At 35.5% G+C, this 23,726-nt stretch overlaps 1 protein-coding gene across 3 annotated transcripts in view; it reads right to left on the bottom strand.

The window, feature by feature from the left end:
* The window catches only part of KIAA1328 (KIAA1328 ortholog), a 260,802-nt gene that overhangs the window by 92,587 nt on the left and 144,489 nt on the right, over window positions 1–23,726 (bottom strand). The window lies entirely within an intron of this gene.

Here is a 23,726-nt window from a genome sequence, read left to right on the forward strand (position 1 = left end):
TGAAATCCCCTTTGATTGGCCATTACACAGTATGAGATTTGATGTAAAACATTTCACCTTATACTGAATAGTGACTAGAAATTTGATGCGTTTTTATAAATATCTTTATAGCACAGATAAAAATAACCACTTTCAACAAAATATGATTCTAATCAAAAGTGGTTATTTAAATACAAAACATTTAATTTCAGCTATAAACATAAGTGATTTTTCAATTAAGCTGTTCAAGTGATTACAGTCTGATAAAACTCAGGCAGAAAGGAAGCAGTTGCAAATTACCTCTGACAAGTCAATAGAGTGAGCTGTCCTAGCATTTCAGCCTCAAGCCTGTTCTATCAGGGAGAGCAAACCTTAGATCAGTGATTCTCAAACTTTAACATGTATCAGAATCACCTGGAAGGCCTGTGAAAAGGGGTGAATTGATGGGTTTTATCCCCAGTTTCTAATTCAGTAAGTCTGGAGTAGACTTGAAGAATCAGTATTTGCAAGCAGTTACCAGGTAATGCTAATGCTGCTACTGAGATCACACTTGGAGAACCACTGGTCTGTATCTGACTCCTGTATCCCTCTTCTAAGGACTGTCTTGATTTTGTCAGGTTCACCCAGGTAATCCTGGATAATTTCCTCATCTCAAAATCCTTAGCTTAATCACATCTGTAAAGTCTCTTCTCAATACTAAGTCCTTTCTACCATATAAAATGACATTCACGGGTTCCAGGAATTAGGACGCCGACATATTTAGGGGAACAGACCATTATTCAGTCTAGCACAACTTCTTTTTAGAGAAGAACTAATTCATAAACAGTTGAAGTGCTTACCTATACTAGAGACATCAAATGAATAAATAATTGAGGGGAAAAAGTCCCACTAATTTACTTTACAATAGTTGAAAATGATGAACTGATTGGTAAAAAAAAAAGTCAATTAACAGAGATATACAGCAACACTGTTTCCTATCTTATTATAAAAGAGTGCTATTACAATGATTTTTAAGATTTTGAGTTTCTAAAGCAATTCTATTTAAATGAAAATGAGCCACATCTGGGGAGAAGATTTGGTCCTCTTCAAAGAAGACATGCAATCCTGTACACTGAACAGATGCCACTGAGATTACAAGCTACAGAAAAGGAACTAATCCTAGGGCGAAATTTATGATAAACTACCTTATAAAAAAATTAACCTACTTTACAACTAAAGAGAAACTTTAGTCCACATTAATCTTCCCTACTCTGAACTTCTGTAGCATTTACTGTCAACACAAATATTTAACATTTATCACCTGCTACTTTGTCTGGTAAACTATCTTTTTATAGAATGATTATACTTGAAAAATGACAAATTTTTTAAAGGTCCAGAAACAAACCAACTATTTTACATTATCATATATTTTCTAACACATGTATTAGTAACAAAAATAGACAGCATGTTTTATTTCATATTTTCATGTTTATTCCTTAACATACTTACATATGTACACTTTTAGGTATTGACATAACTGAAACTTCTTTTAATGATACTGATTGTTACATTATTCACAAAAGTCAGGTATTTGGAATATTCTAAAATGTTTTTGGTAGTTAACTAATGTTTTTGAGAGGTAGTACAACTTAATGATTTTAATGCATGCTTTGCTCAAAGAGAACACTGCTTTGCCAATTGGCCAATAGATGACTATGCATGTTGTAGGCAGAATCCTAAGATGGTCCCCAAGGTTCCCATCCTACTGGTGTACCCACCCTGTGTTATCTCTTCCCCTCATGTGTGCGTAGAACTTGTGAATATGAGATGGCAATCATGTGATTATGTTACATTATATGGCAAAGGGGACTGCCCAGATGGAACCAAGGCTCCTGATCAGCTGACTTTGAACTAATAAAATGAAAGATTATCTTGTATGGGTCAGACTTAACCCCGTAACCCCTTTAAAAGAGAGTGCCTTTCTCAAGGTCAGAGGCTCTCCTGCCAGCCTTGAAGAAATAAGCTACCATGCCGTGGGAGGGCCACTGGAGAGGGTCACGTGGCAATGACCTCTGGAGCAGAAGGCAATTTACAGCCGATAGCTAGCAAGAAAACAAGACATCTACCATACAGATGCAATACCACCAACAATCATGTGAGCCTGGAAGAGGACCTAGAGCTCCAGCTTAGAATGTAGCCCAGCTGATTGCAACTTGTAAAGATCCCGAGCAGAGGACCCGACTAAGCTGTGCAACACTCATGACCCACAGAAACTAAGAGACAATAAATGTGCTTTTTAAAACTAAATGGTAGTAATTTGTTACACAGCAATAAAAAGACTGATAGAACATATTAATCAAGTTGCCTGACTCTCAGTTTCCTCATCAGTAAAACAGAGATTACACACAGCATCCACTGCAAAACTCAATGTAGTGGTGAGACATGAAGGGTGCCAATTTATAAGGGTACCATTTTGACAAAAGGGGAAAAACCCCCATATTTAGCAAAAACTTTTTCAAGGAGAACATTATGGGGTAGATGTTGGGGTGGGTGGGGGTGTGTGAGACGCTCAAGTGGCATGTTCAGTTATGACAGATTACCTCTCAACTGTCTTCTAAAGGGAATGAGTTGTTATTTGCCTGTATTTGGGTACAGTGAGGTTTGCAAGTTTGGACAGAGTTGAATTGCTTGAGATAACAGAGGGTTTTCATCTTACTCCTTCATATGAAAGAGGTCTTACACTAACATCTTATACTGCCTCTTGGAGTTGTGATAATTAGATCATTCATATGAAGTGCTTTGAACAGTGCCTAGTATAAAGTTAGTTTTAAAAATTTTTCCTATTTTTATCATTACTATTACTACTATTCTTATCACTCACTTCTCTGCCTTTACATAACAATTTTTTAAAATAATTTTTTTAAATTTTTAAATTATAGCTGATGTACAATATTGTTAGTTTCAGGTGTACAACATAGTGATTAGACATTTATATAACTTACAAAGTGATCACCCTGATAAATCTAGTACCCATCTGACACCAGACATTCTTATTACAATATTATTGACTATATTATCTATGCTATACTTTACATCCCCATGACTACTTTGTAACTACCAAATTATATTAATACTTCTTAATCCCTTCCCCCTTTTCACCCATCCCTGAACCCCCTCCCATCTGACAACCATCAAAATGTTCTCTGTATCTATGAGTTTGTTTTTGTTTTGTTTGTTCATTTATTTTGTTTTTCAGATTCCACATATAACTGAAATCATATGGTACTTGTTCTCTGACTTATTTCACTTAGCATAATACTGTCTAGGTTCATCTATGTTGTTGCAGATGGTAAGATTTCATTTTTTATGGCTGAGTAACATTCCACTGTATATATGTACCACTTCTTTAATCATCTATTGATGAACACTTAGGTTGCTTCCATATCTTGGTACTGTAAATAATGCTGGAATGCACATGTCTTTTTGAATTAATGTTTTGGGTTTCTTCAGATAAATACCCAGAAGTGGAATAACTTGGTTCTTCTTTGTTTCTTCGTATAGCCTTTCCCTCCCCGGTCATTCTTGTCTGTCTGTCTGTCTGTCTATCTATCTATCTATCTATCTATCTATCTATCTATCTATCTATCTATCTATCTATCATCTATCTATTTATTATTAATTTCAGGTATACAAAACAATGTAACAGTTAGACATTTCACCCCTCACAAAGTGATAACCTCCCTCCCCCAATCTATTGCCCCTTTGGCATTGTATATATCTATTACAATTCCGTTATATACATATATGTTATATATATTCTATGTTAAGTTATAGTTGATATACAATATTATTCAGCTTCAGATGTACAGTGCAGTGGTCAAACATCTACACTGACCATGAAGTGGTCTCCCTAATAAGACATGTGCCCATATGACACCCTACAAAATCTTTACAACATTATTGATTATATTCCCCAAACTGTCTTTCATTTCCCCTTGGCAATATTGTACTTACCAATTTATGCTTTCTAATCCCTTCCCTTTCTCCCTCATCCCCACCCCCTCCCTTCTAGCAACCATCAGTTCTTCCTCTATATCTCTGAGACTATTTCTGTTTACTTTGCTCATTTATTCAGTTCTTTAGATTCCACATATAAGTGAGATCATATGGTATTTGTCTTTCTCCGTCTGACTTATTTCACTTAGCATAATGTTCTCTAGGCCCATCCATATTGTTGCAAATGGTAAGATTTCATTGTTCTTTATAGCCGAGTAATACTCCATTGTATAAGTGTACCACAGTTTCTTAATCAAGTCATCTACCAATGGGCATTTCGGTTGTTTCCAAGTCTTGGCTATTGTAAACAGCGCTCCAATAAACACAGGGGTGCATATATTTTTTCAAACTAATGTCTTGGATTTCTCTGGATAGATACCTAAGAGTGGAATTGCTGGCTCATAAGGTAGTTCTACTTCCAGTTTTTTGAGATACCTCCACACTGATTTCCATAGTGGCTGCACCAGTCTGCAATCCCACCAACAGTGCATCAGGGTTCCTTTTCTCAACAGCCTTGCCAGCACTTGTTGTTTTTTGATTTACTGATGATAGCCATTCTGAACGGAGTGAGGTGGTATCTCATTGTGGTTTTTATCTGCATTTCTCTAATCATTAGTTAGGTTGAGCATTTTTTCATATGTCTGTTGGCCATCTGTATGTCCTCTTTAGAGAAATGTCTCTTCATGCTCTCTGCCCATTTTTTAATTTTGTTTTTGGTGTTGAGTTGAATTAGTGTTTTATAAATTTTGGATATTAACCCCTTATCAGATGTATCATTGACAAATATCTTCTCCCATTCAATAGGCTGTCTTTTTGTTTTATGGATGGTTTCCTTTGCTGTGAAAAACTTTTAAGTTTGATGTAATCCCATATGTTCATTTTTTCTTTTACTTCCCTTGCCTGAGGGGATATATCAGTAAAAATATTACTCAGGGTAATGCCTGCAAATTTACTTCCTATATTTTCTTCTAGGAGTTTTTTGGTTTTCGATCTTACATTTAAGTCTTTAATCCATTTTTAATTTGTTCTCGTATATGGTGTGAGGAGGTGGTCCAGTTTTCCCAGCACCATTTATTAAATAGACTGTCTTTACCCCAATGCAAATTCTTGCTTCCATTATCATAGATTAAATGACCATATATGAATGGATTTATTTCTGGGCTCTCTATTCTGTTCCATTGATCTATGTGGCAGTACCATACTGTTGTGATTACTGTAGCCTTGTTGTAAGATTTGACGTCGGGTAGCATGATACCTCCCTCTTTGTTCTTATTTCTCAAGATTGCCGTGGCTATTCTAGGTCTTTCATGGTTCCATATAAATTTTAGGATTACATATTCTATGTCTGAGAAAAATGTCATTGGTAATTTGATATGAATTATCTGGACTCTATATATTGCCTTAGGTAGTATTGGCATTTTAACTGTATTAATTCTTCCTATCCATGAACATGGTATGTGTTTCCATTTATTAGTATCTTCTTTGATTTCTATCTTCAGTGTCTTATAATTTTCTGAGTACAAGTCTTTTACTTCTTTGGTTAAATTTATTCCTAGGTATTTTGTTTTTAGCCTTTGTTTTAAAGTCTATTTTGTCTAGTATAAATATTGCTATCCCTGATTTTATTTTTATTTTTCATCATTTTCATCAAATAGCTTTTTCTATCCCTTTACTTTCAGTCTGTGTTTTTTGATATGAAGTGATTCTCTTGTAGGCAGCATACATAAGCGTTTTGTTTTCTTATCCATTCAGCCACCCCTTGTCTTTTGATTGGAGCATTTAATACATTTACATTTAAAGTAATTGTTGATAGACATGTAGTTATTGCCATTTTATTATTTATATTATTGAACCCCCTTCTTCTTCTTTTTCTTCTTCTTCTTCCTCTTCTTCTTCTTCTTCCTCTTCTTCTTCTTCAACAAATATTGGTTTAGTGATGATGAACTCCTTTAGCTTTATCTTGTCTGGGAAGCTCTTTATCTGTCCTTCAATTTGAAATATAGCTTTGCTGGACAGAGTAATTTTGGTTGTAGGTCCTTGCTTTTTATCACTTTGAATATTTCCTGCCAATCCCATCTGGCCTGCAAAGTTGCTGTTGAGAAATCAGCTGATAGTCTTATGGGAGGTTCCTTGAAGGTAACTGCTTTTCTCTTGCTAAAGATTCTTTGTCTTTAATCTTTGCCATTTTAATTATGATGTGTGTTTGTATGGGCCTGTTGGGTTCATCTTGTTTGGGACTCTCTGTGCTTTCCTGGCTTGTATGTCTATTTCCTTCACCAGGTTAGGAAAGATTTTGTCATTATTTCTTCAAACACGTTTTCCATTCCTTGCTCTCTCTTCTTCTTGTGAATGTTGGGACACTTGATTTTGTCCAGAGATCCCTTAAATTATCCTTATTTTGGGGGGATTTATTTTTCTTTTTGCTGTTTTGATTTGGTGTTTTCTGCTACCTTATCTTCCAAATCACTGATTCAATCCTCTGCTTCATCCAATCTGTTGATTCCCTCTAATGTATTCTTTTTTTTTTTTTTAACATATAGTTTTAAAAATTTTCTTGGGGAATACTGGGGAAGAGTGTGCTTTTCCAGGACCCATCAGCTCCAAGTCAAGTTGTTGTTTTCAATCTAGTTGTGGAGGGCGCAGCTCACTGGCCCACATGGGAAATGAACCAGCAACCTGGGTGTTATGAGCACTGCGCTCCAACCAACTGAGCCAAACAGCTACCCCTAATGTAATCTTTATTTCAGTTACTGTATTCTTCATTACTGATTGGTTCTTTTTAATGTTTTCTATCTCCTTTTTTTATGTTTCCTACCTTTTTTCTTGAAGTTCTCCTTGAGATCACTGAGCATCCTTATAATCAGTGTTTTGAACTCTGTATCTGGTCAATTGCTTGTTTCCACTTTATTTAGTTCTTTATCTGGAACTTTATTTGGTTCTTTCATTAGGGACATGTTTCTTTGTCTTTTCAATTTGGCTGCCTCCCTGTATTTGTTTCTGTGTAGTAGGTAGAGCTGCTATATTGCCCTGTCTTAGTAGTGGCCTTGTGTAGTAGGTGCTCTGTGAGGCCCAATGGGTCAGTCCCCTGGTCACCTGAACCGGGTGCTCCATGTATGTGCCCCTTTTATGGGTTATGTATGCTCTCCTGTTGTAGTTGAGCCTCTGTTGCTGTTGGCATGTTAATGGGAAGGATTGACTCTCAGGCTATTTGGTTGTGAGGACTGGCTATGACTATAGTGAAGGAGCTATTGTGCAGGGGCAGATCCGATGGAGCAGGATTCCTTTTAGTGGGGCTCTGGTCCCTGTTGAGTCTGTCCCTTGGGTGTGTCGTTTGTGGAGATGGTTGGGTGGTATCCTGCTGTGGATGTGTTGGTTCTGAGACCTCTTGGGAGGGACTCTGGTGCAGACCGAGGTCAGCGGCTGTCTGTGCTCTGCTCAGGGTCACCTGGTATGAGCTACAAAGAGATCTGCAGATGGCTGCATTTGTGCTGGGATTGGATGTGCCTGGTCAAGTCTAAGCTGCGAACTGAGGCTGCTGCTTCTAATGTCAGGCTTGGGTCTGCTTAGCAAGATGTACAGGATACACCAAGGACAGATGCTGCTTGTTTAGGTTTTGTGAACCTTTGTGAGGTTTTAGGGAAGTCCACAACATGAACCAAGACAGGCTGTCTGTATGGAAAAGCAACTGGAAGTGGCTTGTGTTGGCCCACAAATTTGGTGGGGTGGGGTCTCAGGGAATCACCAGGGTGAGGCAAATGGTGTTAGCTAGGTTGATGGAGATTTAGATAGGGTGGCTGTGTGTGCCTGTACACTGGGAGTGAGGAGGTCTCAACAAAGGAATAATGGTTTCTTTCACCACTTCCGTCTGGGAGAAACTTGCTCCTCCAGTCCTTTCCCTGCAGACAGACAACTCAGTTCTTCCCCATCTGTCCCTGGCACCTTTCGACCTGTTGCTGTGGCACTGGAGCTCAGAATGAGTGAGTCTATCAGCAAGCAAGGCCATGCATGGGGCCTTTAAGAAGAACACCTGAGGCTCCAGCAGCCCTCCATCTCACTCAGCCACAATCTCCGCTAGTCTTCACAGTCAGAAGTTATAGAGACTTCTCTTCCCAGCACTGGCAAACTGGATTGTGGAGCCTGGTGTGGGATGGGACCCTTCACTACTCAGGGGGTACCTCTGCAGCAGAGATATCCCTCCCAATTTTTAACTGCCATATGCCACACGTGGGTGTGGAACCAGTCCGTTCAGCATCTCCACTCTTCCTGCCATTCTCAATGTGGCTTATTCCGTATATGCTTAGTTATAGCACTTCTGTTCAGCTAGACTTCAGGTGATTCTCAATGATGGTTATTCTGTAGTTTAGTTGTAATTTTGATGTGGTTGTGGGAGAAAGCAAGCACAATGTTTACCTACTCCACTACCCTGGCCAGAAGCTTTTCTGGACAATTTTTGAATGCAGCAAGGGGCTATATTTTACCCTCTGTATGTATAGTACTGGGGCTTGCACATAGTCCATTCTTAGTAACCATGGCTGACTGTATCAGCTTAGTAGAAAAATATAAGTTGTGTTATGGGTCATAGTAACTAGAGAAACAAAAATTAGAATCCACGATTATGCTGAATCATGCGCTAGATGAAGAGAGGAAAAACAGAAAACTGCCTGTTAGAATCTGAATATAAGAAATTAAGTTATTTTATTAGTGGAGTTAAGACAAATATTGCCTCTGGGACATATGGAAGTAACAATGGGCCTGAATGCAACAGATGTGTTTTTCTTTCTGGAGCTGCTCCATGCTTTCTATGTGATACTTACAAATATAACTTCTTTTAACTAAGACTGAAACTAACAATAAATCCCAAACTGCTGTCTTCGGCATATTGGTTTGATATGAATTTTTCAGAAACACTAACTCAGAAACCAGTGGGTTTTTAAAAATTATAGGCATAATTTACATATACTAAAATGCACAGATCTTAAGTGTACAACTTGAGGGATTTTTACATTTGCATATACTCATATGATCATAACCCACAGCAAGTTATAGAACATTTCAATTACCCCAGAAAGTTCCCTTATGCCCTCTATAATCAATACCACATCATCACACTTGTAGTGGTAACCATTATTCTGATTTCTATGACCAAAGGTTAGTTTTGGTTATGCTAAACTTAATATAAATGGAATCATAAAGTATGATACTCTTTTGTGGCTGCCTTCTTAAGGTCAATGTAATTTTTGAGCTTCTATGTTGTTGTATATATCAATAGTTAATTCTTTTTATTGTAGAGTATTTCATTACATGAATATAGCAAAATTTGTTTATCCATTCTCTTATTGGGTTAGGTTGTTTCCAGTTTTTGGCTATTATGAATAAACCTTCTATGAATATTCTTATACAAGATTTTTTTTTTCTTAGACATATGCACTTTTTCTCTTGGGCACAGGGTAGGCATATATTTGCCTTTATTGGAAAGAGTCAATAAGTTTTCCAAAGTGGTCGTTCTATTTTACATCCCCATCCGCAAAGTCAAAGAGTCCCAGGTGCTTCACATCCACACTAACACTTGGTAGTGTAAGTCCACTTTATTTCTAGCCAATCTGGTGTGTGTGTGTGTGTGTGTGTGTGTGTGTGTGTGTGTGTATTGAAATCTCATCTTGAAAGTACTTGTTGAAACCTTTGAATAATTCAAAATAATTTTTAAAGGATCAAAGATAAGAAACGAAAAATGAACGTCAGGGAAGATACCTTTATGCAAATTGTTTCTGATGAGAGAACTTGGCTCTCAATGGCCACCTTCACTGACCATTGGATGCAGAACATACTTCCAGAAAAACCTTGTCTCTTGGCCATTCTTAACTCAGAATTTACTATGTACTATGCTAAATGTTTTACATATTCAACCTATAATTATTAACAACAACTCTGTAAGGTAGTTATTATAATTATCATTTTACTGGTGAGAAAATGAAGTTTAGTGAATCAACACAACTTTCCCAATGTCATGTCAACACTATATGTGAGACATGGGAATATGTCTCACTCCAAATCATTAGTCTTCCATGGCTTCATGCTATATATTTTTAAAAAGAAACTCTTTAATATGAAATACAATAAACATAGAAAAATGCACAAAACAAATATAATCAGTTCAGGGGACAATCACAAGGAAATTCTCATGTAACCACTATCCAAGAAGCAGGACACTGCCTGTACATAGATGACCCTTCATAGCCCTGCACAACACTGCTCTCTACTTCTCCTTTCAAAGAGAATGAGTATCTTGACTTTTATGGGAATAACTTCTTTGCTTAATACTTCCCTGCTTAAATATTCATACTAGACTTTAGGTTTACCTCTTCATTTTTAAAGTATAAATAGAATCATATGATACACATTCTTTTGTGTCTAGCTTTTCACCCAACACTGCATTTGTGAAGTTCATATGTGGTATTGCACATGGGTGTAATTTGTTCACTTTCATAGCTATGTAGCAGGGTTCAGCAAACTTTTTCTGTAAAAAGCCAGAGAATAAACATTTTAGACTTTTCAGTCCATACAGTCTTTGTCATAATTACTCATTTCTGGTTTTGCACTATGAAAACAAGAGATGATACATAAACAAATGACTGTTAAAATAAAACCTTATTCATGGACACTGAAATCTGAATTTCATGCCATTTTCCCATTTAATGAAATATTCTTTTTCCTCCAACCATTAATAAAGCGAAAAATCATTCTTAGCTCCAAAGTTGTACCAAACCATGCAGTGGGCTCAATTTGGCCTGTCATGGTTTGCCAACTGAACTTGATTACATGCAAAGCTCTTCCAATTAGAGGATTCTATGAATATGCTAAGATATGCTCAAAATCCAATAAGCAAACTGATCAATATGAGTTGCAACGTACTAACCTATTTACATGTTTTCTGTGTGATGAAGATGAGGTGTATCGAGTGCTGAATTAGAAATGAATAGAATGATATTCACCAGAAAAGCACGCAGAAGAATATACCTATGTAGGAAAAACTAATTATGTAAATTAAAAGTTTAGAGAGAAAAATGACCTATGGATCACAACAGAAAAAGCTGAGTTCAAAATAGTAGCATATTAGGATCTGTCTTATACAAAAGGTATCACAATCCTTGACTACATTTTGAGACTGCAGAAGTGGCACAAATGAAACCAATAAATTATTTGAGATGGCATCCTATGAGATTCACAGCACAAAATAAAGATGAGGAGAAAATGTGGTCACTTTTGGCTTATGACAGAGTTGGAGCATAATGCCTCTTGGATAGATACTGGCTAATGACCAGATAAAGATACACCAATGAGGAAAAGCATAAGGTTTTTTAAAAAGTGGAGAGACTTAGTATGGACACAATGAAAAATTTTCTGATAGTGAAAGTAAATTTCTGAGTGGGAAGAAGGTTTTCTGAATCCTCAATTTTTAAAAAAAATATGGCATATTTTTTAAAACACCATAGAAACTAAAGATGCCAATAAACATGCATGGTATGATTTTGTATACATATATGAATATAAACACACATGGGTGTAAGCATATACAGGAACACAAAAAATCACATACTATTCCTATGGTAATCTAGGGTTTTTCCATGTCCTTACATGTAAAAAATAACAACTGCAGGTCTGCTTTGTCAAATACCATCAAGAAGTAAACAGTGATGTTTTATAAGTTTCTGCACATCATTTGTACAGGCCTGGCCAAGCTCTGCTTTAGAGCCATACAAAGATGTGAACTAAACTGCGGTTATTATTTCTTGCAACAGGTTGTTATTTCCTTTGCACGATGAGGAATTGATTACTTACAATGCATTTAATGAGTTGTTAACCATAGGATTAGTCAATAGTACCAATAGGTCTTATTGGTATTCACTTCTCTGATGACAAATAATAATTTACTATCCTGGCAAGCACCCTATTAACAATCCTCATATTCCTACTGATAGCCTTATAAGAATGAAAATCTCAATTCTGTAATTTTAGAAATTCCCCCTGTGCTCTTTATTTTATTGAGACGTCAGAAATTCAAAACCTAGATAAATATTTCTAAACCTAAATGCTGTGTGTGGGGCAGGTCATTGTATTACTGAGAACATTTGGAGTTAATGTGAAATAAAGCACAGAATGACATGCTGCATTTTTAAAGTCAGGCTTACATGAACCAGTTGTCAAGCTGACAGAAGCTACGTAATGCAACAGCTGCACTGTATGGTTTGCCAAAGTCTCATCTCAAATAATTGTTCATTCTCCCCAGTGCAATTAACTTTCCTATACTGGCAGATTTTGCTAGAAGATCATCAAGGTAGATTACCTTCCAGTGTTATGAACTAAATACTTACAGGTGTTATATCATCAGTTATAACTTACAAACTTTTGCATTTACCAAGACATCCAGGCAAATGAATCATCTAATTCATGAATTATTTATAAGAAATTCACAGCATGCTCCTGGCGTCATTCATGGCCTTTTCTAGGTCACATGACACCAATTAGAGCTGAATTTTAAATTATTCAATAACCTGAACTCTCTTGTCATTTAACATATAGATATCAATGCAGTAAACAAGTTAAATCTAATGGGCCCTAGAGGTTTAAGCTTCTCCACGCTCAGCAGCTGAAGCTGTAGGCCATCAAATGGAAGAGAAAAATAACAGAATGCAGCAGTCAAACACATTTGCAAGGCTCTAATAACTTATTCTAGTTCCCACAGGGATTGTGGCACAACTTAGGAATATTAAATCTACGGCATTAAAGGCAATAATTATGAGATTTAAAAGAATATAGGCACACAATAGTGTATAAATGAAAGAACACTAGCAACAGATGCAAAAGGCAACACCAGCTCTTAGGATACCTACATTACAGGCCTGCCTTTAAACAGTAACTGCCAGACTCAGAAAAGGCTAAAGTTTATATTCTTTCAATCATTACTACATTTCCTGAAAGTTGGAATTTGTCGAGTTGCTATAAAAATGAATAAAATGCATGAAATAACTGACAGCATACTTGAGTTTGGGTCAAAAGACCTTGATTAGAATTCCAGTACTGCTACTTAGGAGTTCTGTTATTCTTGGTAAGTCATTTTATGTCTCTTAGGCAGTTTAGACATTTCTAAAGTAGTGGGTTGGGTTTGATGGTCTCTACAGTTTACGGTATCTTTCAGAGCTGAAAAACCCAGGGACTGGGTTATTGTACCCCAAGGAAATGAGAGAAAAGGGATAGATGAGAAATTATACCAATCAGTAAACATTCAGCTATCAAGTAATAGATCTACTTCAAAATTACTCAATGTTCATTGTGTCTATTTCCTCTGGCAAATTGTGATTTAGGACATTACTGCCTCATGTAATTCACATGCTGAAGAACTTAAATCAGCATCTTAATTTATCTGGTCACTAAATCTGAAAGAGATCGAATGAAGAATGAATAAGACAGATGTATAGCTGAGGCCAGTCCTAAATATTTTAAAGAGATTTAAATATTTTTGATGGGATGGGACAACCATTCACCACAGAAAGGTGGCCACCCTTAGAGAGCTAGCCCTTCCTTGGGGTCTCAAGATTCTTTACAACTCAGTTATTTAAATGTGCCAAATGCTAACTTAAACATTTAGGACATTGTTTCTTAGCCAATTTACTTCACTGTAAAAAACAAACAAGAGATTTCATTTAGAAATTAATAAAAAATGAAATGAGTGGTGCAGTTTCCTAGTATTCAAATGCCCTAACTCCTTTTTCCATCTTTTGAAATTCTTCAAGTCTGGCTTAGTATCACTTCCTTCCTTGTGGTTTTCCCATCTCCCCAGTTCAGATTAGTTGTGTGTTCCCCTGAAGGCACCCCAGGAGTACTTTGTTCATGCCTGTATTGTATTTATTCCATCCTGCTCCATCACAGTTAAGTGTTAGCTGTTTTCATATCTCTGTTTCCTTGTGATGTGTAATTATTTACACCTGCTCTTTTTGGAAACTGTACTCTTCTAGGGCAGATATCTCAAAAGATACCATTACTTTTGTTCATTGCTGTACCACAGTAAGAGATAGTAGGTGCTCAATAAATAATGGTTTTTGCATGCAGTTTGGTTCCTCTCCAGTATATTGTATGGAACTTCCAGAGAGGGTAATGCTACTTTCAACTTCATATTTCAATGACACTGGTGTTTATAAATAAAAGATACTTAAATTAATTACTATCTGTTGAATGAACCAATAGGTAGAAAGCAGGAGCAGCAATAGTTACATGGCCTAACGTGTATCCTAAGAAACCTGATAGTAACTTACCTCAAAATGTATTTAATTTTTGGCAGAGGCCACTTACTTTTTCTGTAAGTACGTTTTCTCAACGTGTTTAAAAGTTGGTAAACATTTCTATAAATGCAGGAAAAATCCCAACTATGTTTTTTCATTGCACAGAGGCAATAAAATCAGGATCTAGATGTCTATTTAGTTTGAACCTAGGAAACAGTAAACTGAAAGTGCACTTTTTGCTTTTGAGATGAGAATTTAAACTTAAAACAGAATACATTATTTTCTAAGATGTTTCATGACAAAATTTTAAAATAAGAAACTATACTATAATGAAAGACCATAAAACATGTGTACTATATCAACCTGAATTAGGGATAGGTAAATAGACAGGTGGTAAGACAGTATACCTAAATAAAAGGCCACTGCCTTGGGATTCCTACTTTGAGTTATTTTAAAATATCAGCCTTAACATAATTGACGCCTATATCATAAATAAGACTGGTATCTTTTGAGACAGACATGAAATTCAGAAGATTTATTTATGGAACTTTTGAGAAATTAGGGCTTTCAAAGTTTTCAACTTTTTTCCCAAATCTCTTTTCAGTTAATGGTGCCATCCAATGTGTAAAAAGATACTCTTAAAGAAATACAGCCCTAGAACTAGTAAGAAAAATTCTTAAACTTGTTTCCTTTCTGTTCCCTGCTTTTGGATGCTGTTCTGGTGCTAAATGTGAGAAGAAAAGTTTGGGATGATAGACGTTTTGGGAGTAAAGATTAATTTTTAAAATCATTAAATGGAAGATACACAGAAATGCACAACTCTTCTGCAGCTAAAAGACAAATCTTGTATATTTGTCTAACAATAGAAGAGAAGAGAACATAGAAACAAAACACTATGAATAAACACATTCAGTATTATCCTCTCACTCTCTAATTTTACACAAAAGTATAGCCTGTCACCTTGGGGTGGGCAGGCAGGATGGAGATCGGGAAGTATCTTCCAGATACTGTGCTGGATGCCAGGAATACAATGGGATCCAATAGGTAGGAAGCAGGAGCAGCAATAGTCCCAATCTTTAGGGCCCTCAAAATTCGGTTAAGGGGGAAAATATGTGATAAGGTCTATTAACAGTGTTATGTGTAAAGACTGAGGAGCATTAATGAGATTCGTTTTGCATTTAACGGGCGGGGAGAAAAAGAAACTGGGAAGTTTTCATAGTAGAGGAGGAATTTAAACTGAATTCTGGAAGTCAGATTGGTGTTTATCGATGATAAAGGAATGTGTGAGGGTGTGTGGCGTGTGCAGGCTAGGACATTTCAAGCAGAGGGAGAAATGTGAGTAGAAGTACAGAGATTATGAAAATGCATGTATGGTGAACTCTGAATAGTCCAAAGCATCGTGGACAGGGTGATGAGGAATAAACGAAGCCAAAATGTCAGGTAGGTGCTGTGGTATCAACGGTGTAAGTGCCATGTTAAAAAAGGTTCACTTTAAATTTTTTACACCCACATAATACAGGAGATGATCAGAGCCAAATGGTAGGCTATTTATTGGAAGGAAATGCAATAATCAAAGGCAAGATAATCTACTCAGTAGCTGAAAGAAGCCAGACATCAAATTTATATGGGGAAGTTGTAAAAGAAAAGGAAAGAAGGAAGGCCTATCACAGGCCAAAACACTAACAATTTGAAATTATATAATTAAAATGAAAGTGTTCAGATTTACACATTATGTTGAACGGTCTTTGGAAAATAATAGGACTAGGTAGAGGGCAGATGCCTAGACAAGGCACAAAAAGGACCTACAGCCAGAGGAAGGCACTGACAACCTTTCTACCATTTGCTGATTAAGTACTCTCCAGAATTTCTTCAAGGTCCAGTACCTCCAAATGCTCAAACAAGTTGGTCAGAATCCATTGTGGATTAGTGTTTCTGTCAACCTCCCTCCATGAATCACCATGAGGACAAAATATTTTTAAAAATCTGTTTGAAGGCATTGAAGTGTTACTACGGCAGTGAGAACATGAAGGGGCAAAAATCCCAGACAGAAGGCAAACAAAAAAAGAAAACTTGACATTAGTTGTCACTTTTCTGTTCAAGAGATTCTAAGTTAGGAAGTGCTTGCTGAGAAGAGTTTTAAGTTGTCTCATAGGACCAGAAACAAAATTTGGATTATAGAGCCTGCCCCAGTAAGAGGTCCTGTCAAAAGCCCCAGGCTTTCAATTGAGACCCCTGAAAAGCGAGTAGGTAAGGATGAAATTGAAATAAAAAAGTCCATTTACACACTAAAGCTGAACTTCAAATCCACTCAGTCCCAGAGTAGGTTAAGGTCATTTGAATCAATGCTAACTGCCTGCAAGAGGAAAAAGCAAATCTTCTCTGGAGAAAAATAATGCCAGAAATCCATATTATATCTAGCTTTTCTTTTTTTCATAAACAATGTCTAACACTCAATAAAAAATAAGTAAACAAAAAAATAAAAATAACAGACTTACAAATGAAAAAAGAAAATAGAACCACAAGAGATTTAGATATTGGCATTATCAAACACTGATTTTATGTGATTAAACATGAAATGATATGATGGAGAATATTACAGTGAAAAAAAATTAGAAAAAAGTCAAATGGAAATTTTAGGACTGAAAATAACAACAAATACAATTTTAAAACTTAACATCAGATCACATATATATGAGGAGACAAATAGTGGGCTGGAATGAAAGTCAGAAGAGAATAACCAGACTAACATAAACCAATGGATGCAAAAGAATGCAAATACATAAAACAATGTGACATATGGGGCATGATGACAAAAGCCTAAAATATATGTAATTATAGTACTAGAAAAGGGGAAAACAGCGAATGAGAAAGAAATACTGTTTGAAGAGATAATGCAAAAAATTTTTCAAAACTGTATCAAGCCACAAATTTAATTAGTATTAATCCAAAGGAGGATAAAGAGAGCCACACCTAGAGCACATCACAGTAAAATAGCTAAATTGAAGGACAAATAAAAAATTCTCAAAAGTCAACATAAAAAATATGTAACTTACTTTCAAGGAGACAATAAGACTTACAAATGACTTTTCAATTGAAAATAATTCTATTACCTAGTGAAAATATTCATCAAAAATAAAGTGACAGATTTTTACTTCCAGGCCTGAGGGAGTGAGCTGAAAATTAACCTCCAACCTTAAATAAGAAAAACTGACAAAACGTGGGAAAAACCTATTTCAGACAGAAGACAAGAGGCAGCAGAAATTGTGATATCTGAGGGAAAAGAAGAAAATTCTGTGAATCCTACAATAGGTTAGACTTTCTATCTGGAGGCAACTTCTGAATAGCAGTACAGACGAGGAGGAATGCAAATAGAGCCCAATAAACTCATGAGTTGAGGAGTCAGAGATTGGAGTTGGGGGAGGTTGAGGTGGCTAGAATTTGAGAGACTAGGTATCCAAAGAGCAGGAAACATAAGGGTCTCCTTGAGTCTTTGGCTGAATACCAGTCTGTACATGTGTCAAATGAAAACTCATAAGGAACTCCAGGGAAAAAACAATTACAGGGAAGCTCCAAAAAGAACAATTTACAAAGCTCAAGAGGAGTTCACACCAGCCATAATGGAAAAGTCTTCCTGAACACAGGGAGCATTAAAGATAGACCACAAAAGGGCCATATATTAGGTATGTGGCAAAATTAACCCTACAGTAAATACTAAACTAGAATAATTCTAAAACAGCTTAAAAATAGGCCTTGAATGGATCAAACTAATCCAAGAGCAACCTTACTACTGGCCAGAACAAACCTCAATATTTTCCAAAGAAACACAGCAAAATCCAGCAATCAACGATAAAAAATTTCATAAAATTCACAATTGAAATTCACATTTGACTTCTAGACAAATTAAGAAACAAAAATGTAACACATAACCAGAAGAAAAACCAATCAACAGAGACAAAAATAACAGAGATGACAGAATTCTATACAAGGACCTAGAAGGAACTATTATAAATATGTTCAAAGATATGAAAAACATGAAGAGAGGCATGCAAAATAATATTTTAAACATAGAATTTCTAGAGAAATTTTTGAAATGAAAATTTCACTTTATAAGAATAATAGCACATTAGATATCAGCAGAAGATTAGTGACCATGAATATATAGAATGAGAAATTATCCAAAATGAAGCAGAGAGAGAAAAAGGGAGAGAAAGAGAGAAAAAGATGGGGGGGGGCAATATTGGTAACCATTGTAAAACATCGAACAATCTAATACGTTTATGTATGTGTGTACCCATATATACATGCATATATGTATACATAAATGTATACACAAAAATGCCAGATGGAAACAATGGGGGTGCAGGGGGAGAAAAATATTTAAAATAATAATGGCCTGAAATTTTTCAAATTTGAAGAAACTCAATAAAACCCATGTGGAAAAACACAAAGAAGACCACACCACTGCACATCATAATAAAATAGCCAAAAACCAGTGATAAGAACTCTCAATAGTAGTCAGAGAAATGGAAACATTACCTACAGAAAACAAGTATGGCAGACTTCTCATCAGAAACTATGCAAGTCAAAAGATGATGGCATAGTATCTTTAAAGAGCTAAAAGAACTGTCTATCTAGAACTCTATATGTAATAAAAAATCCTTCAGAAATGAAGAGGAAATCTGATTTTTGTGTTCTTTTTTCTTTAGAAAAACAAAAGCTAAGATAATGCACTGACAACAAACCTGAACTACAACAAATGTCAAAGAAGTACAATGATAACAGATGGACATCTTATTCTATTGAAAGAAAATAAAAATGTTACAGATGGTGTAGCTTAGTTACAAATGATAACTAAGTGGGTAAATATAAAAGGTTTTCCCCCTCATTATTAATCTCTTTAAAAGACAATTGATTATTTAATCCAGCAATAACAATGTATTTTTAATACATGTAAGAAGCAAAATGTTTGACAACAACAGTACAAAGGACAGAAGTATACTGACTAAGGTTACTATATTTTATATAATGTGGAATAGTATATGAAGGTAGATTGTGGTAGGTTAAAAATTAAAATTATAAAACTTAGAACCACTGAAAAATAAAGCACAGAGGTGTAGCTAATAAGTCAACAGCAGAGATAAAGAAATTCTTAAACATAATCAACCTTAAAAAAGAGGACAAAAAGCAATAGTACAGATGGGATAGAGGGAAATTAAAGAGCAATATAGTAGACTAAAACCCAAAGATAACAATAACTACAATAAATGTATATGCACTTAACACTCCAAATTAAAGGACAAAATTCTCAGATTGGATAAAAAACAAGATTCAATTATACTGTCTACGAGAAAGTCACACAAAATATAAAGACAAGGACAGAGTAAAAGTAAATTGAATAGAAAAGGATGTACCTTTCAAACACTAATCAAAAGAAAGCTGGAATGGTTGTGTTAATTTCAGACAAAATAAAATTCCCAAGGGAAAAATAAGAACATTCAATAATGATAGTCATCAAAGTAATTCAAATGATTATGCATCTAATAATAGACATATATACAGCAAAAACACAGAATGAAAAAAAATAGAATAACAAAAAATGAAAGTTAGAGACTTCAAGAGTCTTCTCTCAGTAAGTGAGAGAGAAAATCAGTAGGGCTATAGATGGCTTAAACAACACTATCAATTAATTCAATCAAATTCACATTGATTTTAAGTGCGCATGAAACAACCACCAACATAAACCATATGCTGAGCCATAAAAGAAGTTAAACAAGAAATCAATAACAGAAAGCTATTTGGAAAATCACCAATTATTTTAAAATCATCAGCACACTTCCAATATTCTATGGGTCAAAAAGAAACAGTAAGGGAAGTTAGAAAAAAATTGAACTGAATGAAAATGAACACATATTAAAATTTTGGGGGTGCAGTTAAAGCTGTGAAGAGAGGGACATTTATAGCTTTGAAAACCTGTGTCAGAATAAAGAAAGACCTCAAATTAATAAGGTGGGTTTCCATGTTAAGAAACTAGAAAAGGAAGAACACACTAAACCCAAAGCAATCAGGAAAGAAATAATAAAGATTAGGGCAGAAATGAATGAAGTATAACGGGGACAAACAGAGAAACAATGAAAAAAGAAGTAGATTCTTTGAAAAGGCTAAACTTTAGACAGACTGATCAAGAGAGAAGACAAACTACAATATCAGGAATGAAAGAGAGACACCACTACTCATCCTACACATTAAAAAGGTAAAAAAAATATTATGAGTAACTTTATGCCAATAAATTTGACAACCTAGATAAATAATCTGCTTAAAAGACACAAATTACCAAAATGATCAAGACAAAATAGAATACCTTAATAGCTCTGTATCAATTAAACAAATTGAGTTTGTAATTAAAAAATTTCCCATGAAAATAAGTTCAAGTTCAGATGGCTTTATCGATCAATTTTCACAAACATTTAAGTGAAAAATAATACCAATATACACAACTTTTTTCATGAAATAGAGGAAAGGGGAAGGAACACTTGCAACTTATTTTATATGACTGATATAAAAACTGAAGACATTATAAGAAATCTATAAATCCAAATCCTTCATGGATGCAAAAATTCTTAATAACATTCTACCAAATTAAATATAGCAATATATAAAAAGGATAATGTACAATGATCAAATGGAGTTTATCCCAGAAAAGGTTGGTCTAACAACTGAAAATCAATCCACGTAATGCACTACAGTAATAGAATAAAAGATAATTATATGATCAAATTTATTTAGAAGCAAAAACAACAACAACAAAAACTGAAAAAACTGAACCACCATTTAGCAAATTATAAATAGACAGAAATTTCCTTAACTAGATAAAGGGCATTTATGTAAAATCTACAGCTACCATCAGACTTAATGGCATCAGACACAATGCATGCCATATGAGACTGGGAAAAAAACAAAAATGTCCACTCTCAGCACATCTCTTTGGCAATGTATTAGAGATCCTAGCCAGTGTAATAAGGAAAATAAATAAATAAATAAATAAATAAATAAATAAATGGCACAGAGTTTGGAAATAAAGAAATATATCTGCCCTTATATATAGACAATATGATTATATATATAGAAAGTCATAAAGAATTCAGAATATTAAAATTATTTATTAAGTTTAGCACGGTTGCAGGATATAAAGACAATATATGCAAATAAGGCTTATTTCTAAATAAGCAAAGAACAAGTAGAAATTGAAACAAAAATACTATTCATAAACAATAGCATTCCCAAACATGAAATAACTTAGAAATAAATTTAACAAAATATGCAGACAACCAAGATGGCGCAGTAGGTAAATGCGGTTTACCTTCTCTCACAACCACATCAAAATTACAACTAATCTACAAAACCATTATTAAGAATTGCCTAAAATCAAGCTGAACTGAAGCCTTCAATTAAGGACGTACAGAAGAAGCCACCTCCAGACTGATAGGAAGAGCAGAGATGCAGAACAAGCTCAAGGGTCAGTCCCTCACATTGATGTGCAATTATCAACCAAGGCTCAACTATAAGAGGAGGGCATACACAACACACACAAGGGACACATGGAGCATGTGGCTCAGGTGACCAGAAAGACTGCACCACTGAACCCCACAGCACACCTACTATATCAGGCCATTCTACTAAGACCAGAAGAACAGAGCAGCTCTACCTAATACATAGAAACAAACACAGGGAGGCAGCCAAAATGGGAAGACAAAGAAACATGTCCCAACTAAAAGAACAGAACAAAGCTCCAGAAAAAGAACTAAGAGAAACGGAGATAAGCAATCTATCAGACACAGAGTTCCAAACACTGGTTATAAGAATGCTCAATGATCTCAGGGAGAACTTCAACAGAGAGATAGGAAGCATAAATATGGAGACAAAAATCATAAAAAAGAATGAGTCAGAAATAAAGGATACAATAATGGAAATGAAGAATATATTATAGGGAATCAACAGTAGATTAGATAAAGCAGAAGATCCAACCAGCGATGCAGAAGATTAGGTAGTAGAAAACACCCAACCAGAACAGAAAAAAACACAAAAAAGGCTTCCAAAGAATTGAGGAGAGTTTAAGGGGCCTCTCCAGGACAATACAAAGCATACCAACATTCACATTATAGGGGTACCAGAAGGAGAAGAGAGAAAGCAAGGAATTGAAAACCTATTTGAAGAAATAATGACAGAAAACTGCCCAAGCCTGGTGAAAGAAATAGACATTCAAGCCCAGGAAACACAGAGAGTCCCAAACAAGATGAATCCAAAGAGACCAATACAGAGACACATCATAAGTAAATTGCCAAAGGTTAAATACAAAGAGAGAATCTTAAAAGCAGCAAGAGAAAAGCAGTTAGTTACCTACAAGGGAGCCCCCATATGACTGTCAGCTGCTTTCCTAACAGAAACTTTGCAGGCAAGAAGAGAGTGGCAGGAAATATTCCAAGTGATGAAAAGCAACGACATACAACCAAGATTGCTCTACCCAACAAGTCTGTCATTTAGAACTGAAGGACAGATAAGGAGTTTCCCAGACAAGGAAAAGCAGAAGGAGTTCATCACCACCAAATCAATATTACAAGGAATCTTAGAGGGAATTCTTTAAGAGAGGAGGAGGGTTAAGGATGGGTGCAAGGGGAAGGGATTAAAAAGTACAAATTGGTTGTTATACAGTAGTCAATGGGATGCAGGGTATAGCATAAGGAATATAGTCAATAATATTGTAATAACTAGGTATGGTGCCAGATAGGTACTAGATCTATCAGGGTGATAGATGGGAATGGGGTTCGGGGCAGGGTGAAAAAGGTGAAGGCATTAAGAAATACAAATTGGTAGTTAATACAGTGTGCAGAATATAATCAACAATGTTGTAAAGATCATGTAAGGTGCCAGATGGGCACTGGACTTATCAGAGGGATCACATCATAGTCTGTGTAGATGTCTGACCTCTGTGCTATACACCTGAAGCTGAAGTAGAATAATAGTGAATGTCAACTATAACTAAATATATAGGTATATATAGTCACGGCATGTGGAGCACAACATAGGGAAGAGAGTCGATGGTATTGGAACAGCTGTATAAGATGTCAGAGGGGTAGCAGCTTTATGAGTGTTATCACTTTATGAGGGGTTTAAATGTCTATTACATTGCTTTGTACACCTGAAACTAATTTAAAAAACTTAACAAAATATGTGCATTACTGTACAATGAAAATTAAAAAGTACTACCCAGAGAAACTGAAGATGACCTGAATATATGGGGAGAGAGAGAGATTGTGTCCATGAATCAAAAGACTCAATATGGTTAAGATGATGGTTTCCCCAAAACTGATTTATAGTTTCAATGAAATCCCAATATATTCTTTTGTAGAAGCTGACAAACTTAATCAGAAATCTATATGGAAA

This window comes from Rhinolophus sinicus, linkage group LG09, assembly GCF_036562045.2.
Source record: "Rhinolophus sinicus isolate RSC01 linkage group LG09, ASM3656204v1, whole genome shotgun sequence".
NCBI lineage: Eukaryota > Metazoa > Chordata > Mammalia > Chiroptera > Rhinolophidae > Rhinolophus > Rhinolophus sinicus.